Raw genomic sequence first — 15275 nt, 5'->3', positions numbered from 1 at the left:
GAAGCTGCTCACTCTCTCCACAGCAGCGCCGTTGATGGTGATGGGGGTGTGTACTTCTCTGCACCTCCGGAAGTCCACTATCAACTCCTTTGTCTTTGCGACGTTGAGGGTGAGATGGTTGTCTTGACACCAGTGGGTCAGGGCGCTGACCTCCTCCCTGTAAGCCGTCTCATCACCGTTGGTGATAAGACCCACCACTGTAGTGTCGTCCGCAAACTTCACAATGATGTTGGAGCTGTTAGTGGCTGTGCAGTCGTAGGTGTAGAGTGAGTACAGGAGAGGGCTCAGTACACACCCCTGTGGAGCACCAGTGTTCAGTGTGACGGGGGATGAGGTGATGCTGCCCAGTCTGACCACCTGGCGTCTGTCAGACAGGAAGCTAAGGATCCAGCTGCAGAGGGAGCTGCTCAGTCCTAGATCCTGCAGTTTCCTGTCCAGCTTCGAGGGAACGATGGTATTGAATGCTGAGCTGTAATCTACAAACAGCATTCTCACATACGTGTCTCTCTTCTCCAGGTGTGACAGGGCAGTATGTAGTGTCAGGGCTATGGCATCATCAGTGGACCTGTTGTGGCGGTATGCAAACTGTAGAGGGTCCAGTGAGTCGGGTAGTGCAGAGCAGATGAAGTCCCTGACCAGCTTCTCGAAGCATTTGCTCACGATGGGGGTCAGGTATTTGTTAGATGACGGCTGTGTGCGGACAGAGATAGGACCCAAGGTGCAGACTCCAGAGACAGATGTGAACTCAAAACCGCTTTAATGTTAAACTCAAATATAACACTAGAAAAATTTGCATTTCCTGCGAAAATGCAGTGTGGATGCTTTAAAGCTGAAGCTGTATGCAAAAACTAGCTGAAAAGTTGCAGAAATTGTAAAAACTTTGCAGAAGCAAAGGAACTTTGCTAAAATGGAATAACTTAGCAGAACTGCAACATCTTAGAGGAAACATAATACTTGGCAGAAATACAATAGCATAGCAGAACTTAGCAGAAATATTGTAACTTACCAGAAACATGATAACTTCTCAAAAATACAAGAATTTAGGAAAAATAGTATAAGATAACAGAAAGAATATATTTAGCCAAAAATACTTAAACATTACGGAAACACTATGATTTAGAAAAATAGTACAACATAGCAGAAATACTGTGATTTACCAGAGACACTGTGATGAACTATGAATATTGTCATTTTAAATTAATACTATGGTTTAGCACAAATACTATCATTTGACAGAAATACTATCATTTGGCAGAAATACTGTGTTTCAGCACAAATACTCTGGTTTAGCACAAAGGAGATTAAGGAGATATGACAATTCGAAAATGCCTCTCATTACAGAAATCAAGCGGTGATTTTGAACAAACTCTCCATTGACTTTCTATGGAGAGTTTTCCGACTTTCTGTTGGTCTGAGGAGATTTGCCAAAATTCTATAAATTCCACAACAATGATAGTGACATTTTCAGAAAGCCAGCAAAAATACCTACGTTTTGATGTATAATTTGTGGAAGTTGAGTGAAATTTGAGCAAGTAGCAAGAAGTTGTTCGGACATGAAGAGAAGACTGCGAAACCTTCAGTGACAACAATAACAATGCATGTATTTTGTGAGAAATCACAATTTTGCAACTCAAAACTTTAAGAAGCATAAAAGTAAAACGGTAAAAGATTTGAAAAAGCTGATTTATACCTGAATAGCCCAATAATTTGAGAACATTTTAAAGTTTGAATGGTTGTTCTACGTGAAAATATGAGGAAGTAGTTAAGTTTCAAAAACAAGCTAATTTTAGCAGAATTGCAAAGTTTCCCATTCATTTCAAATTAAAGGAAAAAAGCTTAATATTTTAAAAAGTATAATAGTGAAAAATACCAAAAGACATAGCCGTTATTAGCAGAAATAGCAGAATAGTTTAAAATTTGAACGGTGAAAATCGGCTGAAAATTGTGGAAGTAGATCCACGGCGAAAAATGTACGGAAACACCAAGAAGGAACTCAATAGTGTGGATGCTTAAAGCATCCACACAATAACTGGAAACAATCAAAACTAGAAAAAATTGCATTTCCTGCGAAAATGCTGTGTGGATGCCTTACGCTGAAGATTTCTGCTGAAAAAAGCAGAAAAAGTTGAAAAAACAAAAAACATTGCCCTGAGCAAGATTCGAACCTGGCCTTTCTGATCTATAGGCGGCGTCTCACCTTACTGGACCAAACTGATTCTTACAAAGAAGAGGTGGAGAGACTGACAATTCTGGTGAAATTAGCAGAAGCTGCTTAGTATTGTGCTAATAAGAGGTGAAAAGGCTAAACATTTAGCAGAAAAGAGGTGAATCAGAAGAAGTTCTGCTGAAAAGAGGTAAAGAAGCAAAAAGATGAGTTGAAAAGAGGTGTAGAAGTGCTTGCTGAAGATGGCTGTATGTGTAATGACACACTGGAGAGTGTCAAGAAAGCAGAGCGCATGCAAGCAGGGAACATGTGTAGCAACTGTCACAGGTAGGATTCGAAACTCTGCCCCCGGGTCTCACGGCAGCTGCCCTACCCTCTGAGCCAAATGAGTTCTGGTCTCAAGCAAATATATGATGAGAGAGAAAATGTGCACTGTGGAGCAGAAGCTCAAATTAGCAGAAAAGAGGTGAAGAGGAAGAACTTTGTTGTGAAATGAGGTAAAGAAACTGAAATTTGTGCTTAAAACAAGTGAAAAAGCTGAACTCTGAAATCCTGCTAAAACAGTAGTAGAGGCTGATATTTTTCAGCTACTCACTGAGCCAAACTGGTTCTCACGTAACTGAAAAAAGGTGGAAAAGCTTAAAATTCTAATGAAAACAGCAGAAGAGGCTAAGTGCACTGTGGAGCAGGAGCTCTAATTAGCAGAAAAGAGGTGAAGAGGAATAATTTCTGCTGAAAAGAGGTAAAGAAGCAAAAAGCCGAGTTGAAAAGAAGTGTAGAAGCAGAAGTGCTTGCTGAAGATGGCTGTATGTGTAATGACACACTGGAGAGTGTCAAGAAAGCAGAGCGCATGCAAGCAGTGAACATGTGTAGCAGCTGTCACAGGTAGGATTCGAACCTCTGCCACCGGGTCTCACGACAGATGCCCTACCCTCTGAGCCAAATGAGTTCTGGTCACAAGCAAAGATATGATGAGAGGGAAAATGTGCACTGTGGAGCAGCAGCTCAAATTAGCAGAAAAGAGGTGAAGAGGAAGAACTTTGTTGTGAAATGAGGTAAAGAAACTGAAATTTGTGCTTAAAACAAGTGAAAAAGCTGAACTCTGAAATCCTGCTAAAACAGCAGAAGAGGCTGATATTTTTCAGCTACTCATTGAGCCAAACTGGTTCTCACGTAACTGAAAAAAGGTGGAAAAGCTTAAAATTCTAATGAAAACAGCAGAAGAGGCTGAGTGCACTGTGGAACAGAAGCTCAAATTAGCAGAAAAGAGGTGAAAACAGCAGAAGAGGGTGAGATTTGTGCTGATAAGAGGTGAAACTGCGGAACCAATCAGAGGTACTGCTTCTGTCTGCTTCATCAGGCTGTGTACTTGTATGTATTTCTGCCATAGACTGTTAACCAGAATCTGAGGTCCATATTAGAAAAGCTGCTAAAATCATTAAACTTTGCAGAATTGTAATAAATTATCAATATGAATTACCGGTCTGTGATAGTGTATAAATTTGTAGTTAAAAAAAAAACATGTGGGCCAAGGTGGAATCGAACCCACGACCTCTGGTCTGAAGAGCGGTGTCATTACCAATCGCGCCACCTCTAAGGGGGCGGGCGCTTTGAAAAAAAGGGTGATGAGGAGTCAGAATTAGATCGCGGTGAGACGCGAAAAACGCCGTTTTTTGGAGTTACAAAACGTCGTGTAACTCAAAAACTAGGTGGGATAGAAGCATAATTCTTGCACTGGGTGAATCAGCGGACTTTGGTGTACTTTGACTGCGATTTACATAGCTCTTTGTATCTCCGTCGCGGAGATATGACGAGAGAAGAAACGGCTTCATTTTCGGAATTTGAAAAATGAGAGGAGGACAGATTTCCACCCCTCAAACAAGTCTAACTCATCTCAGAACGGTAATAGGTGAGAAAATAATTCTTGAATTGTGAGTGTCAGGAGTGTCTGAAGATATACAGGGACAAGCCTCATGTCTTAACTTTGCTTCGTTAAGGAGATATGACGATTTGAAAATGCCTTCAGTTTCAGTATTTCAGCTCTGAGTTTCACAACCTCCCCATAGACTTTGAATGGGGAGTTTTTAGACCATGTGTCACTTCGAGGCAAATTGTGAAAAAAACGTAACTCTCACAATAATTATAGTGACACTGTCTTAAAGCCAGCAAAAATACCTACGTTTTGATGTATAATTTGTGGAAGTTGAGTGGAAATTGAGCGAGTAGCAAGGAGTTGTTCAGACATGAAGAGAAAATTCAGAACGGACGAGTGTGCAGTGGGAGTTAATTGCATAGCAACCATAGCAACACATGTATTTTCTGAAAAATCACAAAGTTGTAACTGAAAACTTAAAGAGTCATTACATGAAAACGGTAACAGATATGAAAAAGCTGAATCACACAGGAATAGCCCAATCATCTGAGAACGTTTTAAAGTTTGAATGGAGTTTCTAGGTGAAAGTATGAGGAAGTAGTTAAGTTTCAAAGACAAGCAAGTTTTAGCAGAATTGTAGAAGTTTCCCATTCATTTCAATGGGACAAATTAAAGGAAAAAAGTGTAATATTTTAAAAAGTATAATAGTAATAAGTACCAAAAGATATAGCAGTCGAAAGCAGAAATAGCAGAACAGTTTAGAGTTTGAATGGTAAAAATCGGCTGAAAACTGAGGGAGTAGTTAAGCGGCAAAGAAACGGAGCAACTAGAATAATAAAGGATAAAGAATAAAGAGAAACAGGATCTCAATAGTGTGGATGCCTACGGCATCCACCCAATAAACTAACACCGGAGGACTGACAGAACACACAGCTTGGTAAACGGTAGATCGCGACACGGACACAGAGAAACACAGGGCTTAAATACACAGAAGGAGCAATCAGGGAATGAATAACAGGAGGGAAACACAGCTGGGGCAAATCAGAACTGACGAGACAAAAGGAAGCGTAAACTGAACACACTGAGATAAGACAGAGACCTTCAAAGTAAAACAGGAAACACATAACACAGACTCACATGCAGGCACTACAGAGGGAACAGAGACATGGGACCAGGGCAGACACAAACACTGACTGAACACGGGGATATAGGAACTAAGGATACACAGAGACGCAAACTAGACAAGGGGATACAGGTGATAGGGGAGACAGAGCAACTAAAGAAGACAGAGACATAAACCATAAGACAGAACTCAAAGAAACCAAAGACTAAAAAGTATAAATAATATAATAAACTCAAATACCCTGGGTCAGCGACCCAGGCATCCTAACAATATTTATATAGACTGAGGACATTTCTCACTAATTAGACATTTCTCTTTATTTTGCTTGAAAAATAGGGAAATATAGCATATAAGGCAAACAGAGTTTGCACATTTAGATTGAGCTTTGAAGACAATATTTGGTGTTTTTCAGCACAGACTGAGGTCTCTTAGGCAGCTCTCTTTCATTTCTTAAAGTGGTCTTGAGGAACAGTGAGGAACAGTTCTCCAGGCTCTCTGAAGGAGCTTCAGAGGTGTTCTTTGGATGTTGGCTGTCTTTTGGTTATTTTTTCTGTCCAGATAATCTCATACCGCTTCAATAATGTTGAGGTCCGAGCTCTGGGGAGACCAATCCACGGCTCGGTATGCTTTCACTGCACTGGCAGTTATTGGGGGCTAATTATTATAAACCACTAACAATCAGATGCATTCCAGATGGTATCGACGGATGAAATCTAACATGCTGTAAGTCCTTCAGTTTTGACAAAGATTCCCAACACCACCGGCTGAAATGCATCTCAACACCTCTAAAACGTTTTACAAATGTCTTTGGCTGTACACACTCACAGCTCCTCTCCTGATTTCTTTTGATCATATTGACAAAGAATTAAACTTTCGGATTCATCATCCCATCATAAATGTGTACTCACTCATCCAGGTGAGGAGCAGTCTGCAGTCTCTTTACCTGAAGGTCAGTCCATGCGCTGTTCTTGAGTAATTTGGCATACCTCAGCCTTTTCTCCCTTATTTCCTTCCTTCTTTACAGCCTTAACTCTGTTTCTAATGAGGCTTCAGTGAACAGTGCATGGATCAACTGAAGGACCAGCATCTTTCACGTCTTTGCTGGATTTTTTTCCTGATATCTTAAGGACATGACTTTAGTGTTCATAGATTCAACAAAGTATATTTGTGAGATGCTGCTAGTAATGAAGTGATAAAAGATATAATTTAAATTAGTACTTTGCTAAGTTTTCTGATATCTGTACACCAAGCACTGATTCATCCATTGAGGCAGGATCCTTTTTGAATTATTCAAGATATTCTATTTACAAGATGACCAGACTGGTAGCCATCAACTAGTTTCTGGTTGGATATTTGATCAGTCTTCTTGGTAGAATCAGTAGAGTTTATCTAAATTGGTTGTACCAGTGCCAATACAAAAAATTCATGATGTGATATTATAGTATATAGTATATCAGAAATCTGTTCACTATTTTTATTACAAATTATATCAGTAAGGAAGCTGACTAAATATTCACTGATAATTTATGGCAAAGGGGTGGGATTAAATAAGTGTATACTTCTTCCCACTCCCTTTCAACATGTAAATTAATCAGAATGGTTTTTTGTATGTAATTTGTATAGTATTTTTTTCTCTTATTTCTTTTCTAAATGTACTTGTATATTGTTCACATGTTGAAATAAATTACCAATCAATCAATCAATATAGTCCACAAATTTTCAACACATTTTCAGAAGTGTTAAGCTCTGGATTTTAAGATGACCATTCCTTAATGGTTCCCTGCATTATCCAGTCCAAAACCAGTTCTGATGTGTGTTTGGGATCATTGTTAGAAACCAAGTTCTGTCCAAGTTCCAACCATCTAGTTGAAGAATTTAGAGGCAGCCCTCGTCCTTTAATATACAATACTTACATTATGTATTATATCACTTTCTGCAATATACCAGTACCACTCGTGGCTAAACCGCCTGTAGCGTGATGCTACCACCACCATGCTTGACAGCTTCAGTAGTGACAGTAAAGATTTGAAAGCCTCACCTTTACTCCTAAAAACATACATCTTATCATTGTGACCAAATATTTCAATCATCTGACCATAATAATAATAATAATGGATTGGATTTATATAGCGCTTTTCAAGGCACCCAAAGCGCTTTACAATGCCACTATTCATTCACTCTCACATTCACACACTGGTGGAGGCAGCTACAGTTGTAGCTACAGCTGCCCTGGGGCAGACTGACAGAAGCCAGGCTGCCATATCGCGCCATCGGCCCCTCTGGCCATTACCAGTAGGCGGTAGGTGAAGTGCCTTGCCCAAGGACACAACGACCAGGACAGAGTACGGGGATCGAACTGGCGACCTTCCGGTTACAGATGCGATTCCCAACCCCCTGAGCCACGGTCGCCCATAAAATCTTTCTCCAGGAAGGAGAAGTTTTTGTGTGTGGGAAGCTTCAAGCTTTCAGTTGACCTTGAATGTTCCAGTTTTGGAGCATAATTCGCACCATATCAGTCCATGGAGATGAACTGACTTACAGTGGACAGCGACCCTGCTGTTCCAGCAGTTTCCAGTTCTCGGCAGATTTAAGCCTTAGTGGTTCCTGGGTTCTTCCTGATAATTCTATCCAGTTATCTCATATCTGATGGTGGCAGTTTTGGCTGTCTCCCACCTCTTGGCAAAGTGGTCACACATACATGACAAATACATTTTTTTACGCTGGCAAAGAGAAACTACTAGTTGCAGTCAATATCATGTTAAAGCACATCATAGAACCTTAAGCACCACTTAGTAACAGATTTAAGTGAGTTTATGAGTGTATGTGTGTAGTTTAGAGAAAATAAAAATGTAATAGCAATTCTTAATCTTTAAAAAGCATTAAAGGTGTAAAGACAGTGTACAATCATTTGATCCTGAAAATGAAATCATTAAAATCTTCACATTACCATGAAATGTGTGCCTGTGGTGAGTGTATGTAAAAAAGATTTTCAATATCATTAAATGTGAGCATTTAGTTCTTTCCGCCCTTTTGTTTTTTGCTTCACTGCTCTTATTCCAACTGTAACACAGTAAGGGGAATTGTTGAAAAGAATATATCAATGGGCCAATAGGCTCGACTATAGGAGCACAGGGGTGTGTTCAAATGAGACACAGAGACAAGAATGTAACTCAAAAGAACCAGCCAACTTTAGTGACATAAACCATAAGGTTGACAAGCACAGGTTAAAGACACTTTACAATGGTAGAAAGGAAACTTACAAAAATTAAAAGAAAAGTAAAACACAAACTACTAAAGCAATGACTTGGCCAAGTGTTATTTTTGGTTTTCAATGTTCGGGTTTCAATGCTCGGGTGCACCCTAGTAACCTGACTCCTTAACTCTTATAGAAACAGATTACACAAATCCAATGCACATTCAAATGAAAATTTCACACTCTTTTCACATGTGGAGAATGCTCTACACAACAGCTCATTATTTAAAGTCCCAAATAAAAAATGTCCAAGGGGTAAAGTCCAAAAAATTCCTAGGGTGTGAAAGAAAATAGGGATGAAAGAATGTCAGTCAGTGGTCTTATGTATAACCAGCTGTGCGTGAAAGTGTGAGTGATACAGTCCTACCACACCGCAAGGTGCAGCAGATCATCAAGTGGAAAAGAAGCGAATCTCAGTCTCTCTAAGTCCAGGTGGGAAGGCTCGCCATCTATTTCACTGGAGGAATCCACCTCAGGAACAATTCAGCATACAAAAAAAACCTGACCTGTCAACAGACAGGGTCAGAAGAGCAATTCAAATATTAATTATGCTGTTCTAGCTATAATTCACAACTTAGGATTTTGTTTAAATCACATTCAACATAAATTTGCAATAAAAATACTCAATTTTGCAAAAATAAAACATCTCTCTTACACAAACTATGCATTAAACCAAGTAAAGTCAGTGCATATGCATATATGTCGCATATGCGACAATTATTAATCAAACAATTGAGATTAATTCAGTTTCTCAACGATAAAATGTGAAACAGACATGAACTAACTGAGACATACAACATGTGCTCACCGATCTCAGCGCATCACGGCTGAAGACAATGGCATAGTGTCTCTCGGTCGGAAAATGCAGGGCTCTAAATAACGTAACAGGACATGTTTTCTCTTTAATAACCGTAATACGACATGAAGGAAAAATAAACATAAGTTGCGCTTCAAGTGTTACCTTACTTCTGGAAGCAGATTGAGATGAACTTCCAGGCAGTTGATAGCAACCAGAGCTAACAAAGGCTAACAGTTTAGCTCCACGCAGTACTTTTTAAAGTCACCAGAAAAATGCAGCATTTGCCTGCTTACTCACTGTGGCTACTTTTAACATGAAAGGTAGCTGATAACCAGTGAACTTATGTGCAACACAGTTGGTTGCAACTTATATCTAATACTTTTTTTCCAGCTCAAAAGCTTCAGTCTCTCTTTTCTCCTGCCAGCACGCGACTACCTCCACACATAGCAGCAAACACAGAGCACGTAGGTGGGACATACAGCGGCAGACTGCTCTCCCATTGGTCAAAACATACTGGGACCTGTGCATTTCGATTGGTTGGGCAGGCTGTCCATCTCTCCTCATATCAGTCCTTAAAGTGGTACCCCCATTTTATGTGGGTTACACAACAATCCTGAATGAATAATTGCCATCTTGACCAAGACTAGTAGCAGGTTTTCCTAATAAAATATTTTCTGCCTTTCTACCACAACATGATTAAACAGAACTATTTATAGAACAGCAACATGGGAGCCCCATGACAGGCACTTTGTCTGCTCACGCCCCAACAATATAAACAACAATTACCTAGAATATATCTCAAGAGTAGATCCCATTTGTTGACTTTGTAGGAGTATGCTGATTATGCTTCCCACAGCTAAAAGAGAAATAGCACGAGTGGCACAGAATGCTCACATAAGGAGCAACATTCTAGTACTCTCTGTGTGAGGATCTAAACGTATTCTACGCTAGATTCGACACAGTGAACACCATGAGACCGGACAGTGTGCGCACCGCGGATGACGTCAGTGCGCACACTGTGTCTGAGGAGGATGTGCGGAGGTGCTTCAGGAAGGTGAACGCACGCAAAGCTACTGGTCCGGACGGGATTCCCGGCCGCGTCCTCAGGTCATGCGCGGCTCAGCTGGCTGGAGTGTTCACGCACATCTTCAACCTTTCCCTCTCTCTGTCTGTAGTCCCAGCCTGCTTCAAAATGGCCACCATCGTCCCTGTACCCAAATCCTCCACCATCTCCTCATTGAACGACTGGCGACCTGTAGCCCTGACCCCCATCGTAAGCAAATGCTTCGAGAAGCTGGTCAGGGACTTCATCTGCTCTGCACTACCCGACTCACTGGACCCTCTACAGTTTGCATACCGCCACAACAGGTCCACTGATGATGCCATAGCCCTGACACTACATACTGCCCTGTCACACCTGGAGAAGAGAGACACGTATGTGAGGATGCTGTTTGTAGATTACAGCTCAGCATTCAATACCATCGTTCCCTCGAAGCTGGACAGGAAACTGCAGGATCTAGGACTGAGCAGCTCCCTCTGCAGCTGGATCCTTAGCTTCCTGTCTGACAGACGCCAGGTGGTCAGACTGGGCAGCATCACCTCATCCCCCATCACACTGAACACTGGTGCTCCACAGGGGTGTGTACTGAGCCCTCTCCTGTACTCACTCTACACCTACGACTGCACAGCCACTAACAGCTCCAACATCATTGTGAAGTTTGCGGACGACACTACAGTGGTGGGTCTTATCACCAACGGTGATGAGACGGCTTACAGGGAGGAGGTCAGCGCCCTGACCCACTGGTGTCAAGACAACCATCTCACCCTCAACGTCGCAAAGACAAAGGAGTTGATAGTGGACTTCCGGAGGTGCAGAGAAGTACACACCCCCATCACCATCAACGGCGCTGCTGTGGAGAGTGAGCAGCTTCCGGTTCCTTGGCGTACACCTGGCTGAGGATCTTACGTGGTCAGTACACACAAACAAAACAGTGAAGAAGGCGCAGCAGCGCCTCTTCTTTCTCAGGAGACTGAAAAGATTCGGCATGAGCCCCCGCATCCTCAGGACCTTCTATCGCTGTGCCATTGAGAGCATCCTCACTGGATGCATCACCACCTGGTATGGCAACAGCACCGCCTACAACTGCAAAGCTCTCCAGCGAGTAGTGCGGTGCTCTGAACGGATAATTGGAGGTGAGCTTCCCTCCCTCCAAGACATCTACAGGAAGCGCTGCCTGAGGAAAGCGGGGAGGATCATCAAGGACTCCAGTCACCCCAGCCATAAACTGTTCAGACTGCTTCCATCAGGAAGGAGGTTCTGCAGCATCCGGTCCCGTACCAGCAGACTGAGAGACAGCTTCTTCCATCAGGCCATCAGACTGCTGAACACGTCATAGACACCTCAGCTTCACTACTGGAACTTCAACATTATGCACTCCACACTGTATATAAATGCCACTTGTTTTGCACATATTCAACTCTGTATATTTTATATATTTTATTATTATTATTATTATTTTATTTTTTTACTATTTAATTTGTAAAAATGTGTATACACACACACACACACACACACACACACACACACACACACACACACGTAGGAAAATATTTAGTATACACATCCAGAAATGCATACACTATTATATATTGTACATATATTTATTAGTTTCAGGTTGGCCATTCTTGTATTTTGCTCGTTTGTGTTGTTGTGTTTGCACATCTCTGTTGCTTGTGGGGCTCGCACACAAGAATTTCACTCGCATGTGCTGTGCCAGTGTGCCTGCACATGTGGTGTGACAATAAAAAGTGATTTGATTTGATTTGATTACTTATATTTCTGTTCTCTTTGAATAATTAGATCATGCTTTGGTGTCACTTCTACCTTGAAATTAATGCAGGAGGTGTCAGATTGTTTTATGGGCTCGATGAAGCATCACACTGCCCTTAATATATCTATACTGTGTATCCTGTAAGAAATATGTTGTTTAGCACTTCTAATCTAATAGTTTTTATTTCAATTCAGATAAAAGACAATAAAAACAAAAGAACTCTTAAATGACTGCACAACACAGTGCGGTGTTCTGAAAAAGATCCTGCTGTCTTTCTGTCTGTCTCAAAAGCACCTATTCAATAATCAGTCATAAAAGGAAAATGCTTTATTATGACTTTCACCTCTTTAATTTGAATAAAATGTCATGACCATTGGTCAGAGTGAGACGAGATAAAGACAAACTCGGGATGAACTCTGGCAAATATGACTTTTCATCTCACTTGGTCAGAAATAAAATGTTTACAGTCTTTTGGTTTATGAACACTAAATGCATTCACTGCAGCCTCAGGATTACTTTGTGTTTTAAGCTAATTAGCAATTAGAAAAACATGTACTTAACATCAATATGATAGGATCATCGCTGTGAGTATGTTTGCTTTTAGCTTCAGTGTCACATGCACAGAACAGCACAGTCTTACAAAAGGCTTTAGGGATCCCAGTCCTGTGTCAGATATGTAAACATCCAAACCAGCAGGTTCTTTCTTGGCTTTCTGTAGTGATTAGCCTGATAAATGTTCAATTCTATAACCAGTGCCTAAAGAAACAGGCATTCTGTCACAGCTGACGGATGATCTGATATCCTCGTGTTGGTGTTGTTCCCAGATCATCATGAAAATGTTGTTCCAGGTTCAACATTGCAAGTGACCAATCACATTGTTGTGACGTTATTCTTTTGCGCAACAAGCCATTCGTGCATTTATGAAATTCCAATGTTGCAAGGACAATATCAATTCTGCTTACTGTTTATTAAAGCAGCGGTCCCCAACCCCCGGGCCTCGGACCGGTACCGGTCCGTGAGTCGTTTGGTACCAGGCCGCGAGAGTTGAGGCTCAGGTGTGAAATGTATAGTTTTCAGGGTTTTATCGGTTTTCAGCGTTATTTTGTTATCGTTTTTATCGTTAACTCGGTTTTCCTGGGTCTTTTCACGTCTGTTATGAATAAATCTTCTTTTTTCGGTACCGGTACTAGTTTTATTTTGTTGTATTTATCCGCAACACCTTAAAGGCCATGAAAATATTGTCGGGCATAAACTGGTCCGTGGCGCAAAAAAGGTTGAGGACCGCTGTATTAAAGGGTTAGGGTTAAGGTCAGGGTCCGTTGATCGGCGGACAGAGGCGGTTTCTCGCAGCTTAAGTACAGTTTTTTGTTTTACGGCGGTTTTTCCCGAAGTCGCAAAAGTATGACGTCACAACATTCTGATTTGTCACTTGCAATGTTGATCCTGGAACAACATTTAGTATGATGATCTGGGAACAACACGACGATATCAGATCGTGCGAAGCTGACTGTGTGGAGTGAAGTGGACCCAAGTGCAGACTCGCAGACATGAAACACAGGGGGGAAAACACAAGGTAAATCTAATAAACAAAGAACAAATACGTCAAAACAGAATGAGCTTTAGATAACTAAATGAGACTTAAACATAAACAATGAATATCAAAATATATTAAAACTCAAAATGCCTGAAAAATATGTTGCCTCACCGCTCTCCACACCCTTTGCTTTACTTTTTTCTTAAAAATTACATGAGATGACATGTAGTCATATGGATTAGTCAATATTTCAGCCCACCGGCTCAATCCTCTGACAATTTCTTGAAATTACAAGCTAAAAATTACTGAAAAGAAAAATCCAATCATGTGTAACTGCTTTACGCTTTCAGGGCAAGTTGGATTTATCCTTTCGACTGCATTTTAAAAGATTTGCATAATGAACATATGTAAAGTCACTGAAAAACCTTTCAGCAGGAGCAATGGGAGAAAGCCAACCTGCTTTTTCTCCCTCCATTACAAAACAAAGTAAAACTTGGCAACAACAGATTTTACATTTAACAACCAGCTATAATGCACCAAACACTAAAGACGTTTATGGCTGTGCAATTGTGGAAGATCTCATAGATGCTATTTTCTCTGCAGGGTAAGAGAACAGAAATTGCTTCTGATTGCATCTTTAAAATGAAACATGCCTTTGTCAGCAGCTGCTTGTATAAGCCAAAGTGCCATTTAGCAGGTGAAAAAACACATTTGTGAGTGAATTGCCGGGGAAAGAGCTGCATAAATCTCTATTGGATGGACAGGAACATGTGAAACTGCTTGAAAATCAGTTTGGGCACAGAAGACAGGCACTCATGGGTAACAGTGGACTGAATTTAAAATCCATCAGTTCAAAGGTGTCAGAATAAACCCAAAGAAAGCAGTCTAGACTTTTTTTTCTTTATTTCCCAGAGAGTTAGATGTAAAGATCAAAGTCATTCTAATATCTGTGTGATGAGATCTAATCTGGAGGCAGATAGTTTGCTCTTTCAGACACTGGAAAGCACCCCTTCCAGAGCAAAATGTAACCCATTAACAAAAATATGAAAGCACAAAACTGCGATTTTAGCCCCCGAGAATTATCTTCAGTTTGAGAGGCATTTTTCAAGGCACTTATCAAACTGAACTAAATGTTTGAACTCAAGTTTCTTGAGGTCTTTCGCAAAGATTCTCTAAAAGCACTGTACATACATAAATAAATCATCATAATTCTATAACAAATGGGAGCAGAGGCTGTGGTAGTTCAGCCTGGTTTTGCAACTTGGCAGTTGACACAGGCGATAAAATACAGAAGGCACAGTGAAGATGAGAGAGGCCTTTCTCTCTCAGATTGTGCGCTTTATATGGACTAAAGCCCCGTTCCCAGATTAAACATGAGCACACAAAGAATGAGAGAAAGAAAGGGAATGTATTATGTGTGACAAATGCAAGGAAACATATGCACAGTGCAGTAAATATTCAATTTAAACAGGCTTCAGAAACGGTAGTAAGAATTGGGAGCATCAGGAGACAGAAATCCTCTTTGCTTTTCAGATTAGGCTTCAGACTTTCCTTTCCGAAAAGCTTATAGTTATATATATATATATATATATATATATATATATATATATATATATATATATATATATATATATATAACAATGCTGAATCACTATAACAATGACATCATGCCTGGAATGAATGTGAATAACAAAAATT

The 15275-nt window shown here is 40.6% G+C and overlaps 1 long non-coding RNA gene across 1 annotated transcript; it reads right to left on the bottom strand.

Moving 5' to 3' along the window:
* Window positions 1–8324: 8324 nt before the first annotated feature.
* LOC147312082 (uncharacterized) lies at window positions 8325–9812 on the bottom strand. The gene is made up of 2 exons (XR_015125397.1): window positions 9222–9812; window positions 8325–8919 (listed from the first exon to the last, which is right to left on the bottom strand). It is a non-coding gene; the product is annotated as an uncharacterized LOC147312082 (long non-coding RNA).
* Between the last annotated feature and the right edge of the window lie 5463 nt (window positions 9813–15275).

Source organism: Aulonocara sp. 'chitande type north' Nkhata Bay, linkage group LG16 (genome assembly GCF_057382095.1).
Source record: "Aulonocara sp. 'chitande type north' Nkhata Bay isolate Kocher_YH1m ecotype deep benthic linkage group LG16, A_spYH_male_GT1.1, whole genome shotgun sequence".
Taxonomy (NCBI): Eukaryota; Metazoa; Chordata; class Actinopteri; order Cichliformes; family Cichlidae; genus Aulonocara; species Aulonocara sp. 'chitande type north' Nkhata Bay.
The sequence above is the reverse complement of the archived record's forward strand: the minus strand, read 5'-3'. Positions and strand labels throughout refer to the sequence as shown.